Raw genomic sequence first — 279 nt, forward strand, 5'->3', positions numbered from 1 at the left:
CCCGGCCCCGCTGCCCGCAGAGCCCGCGGGGAGCTTTGCTGCGCTGCCGGTCTACCTCTCCTCGGGCATTGGTTTAAAAAAATCCTCTCAAGCATTTTGAAAATGCGAAAAGCTTAAAAATTCCCAACCGATTCCTTGGGTTTTGTGTCTGTGTCCTTACGCAGCCCTTTTCTCTTTTGTCCGAGGGGTTTGCTCTGCACGGCCCCGCTAGTCACTGCCGACAGCCCGGCCGGGCTGAGCCGAGAGAGCTGCCGAGGGCAAGGGGCTTCTCGGCGCCGG

This window comes from Cariama cristata, unplaced genomic scaffold, assembly GCF_000690535.1.
Source record: "Cariama cristata isolate BGI_N322 unplaced genomic scaffold, ASM69053v1 scaffold26814, whole genome shotgun sequence".
Taxonomy (NCBI): Eukaryota; Metazoa; Chordata; class Aves; order Cariamiformes; family Cariamidae; genus Cariama; species Cariama cristata.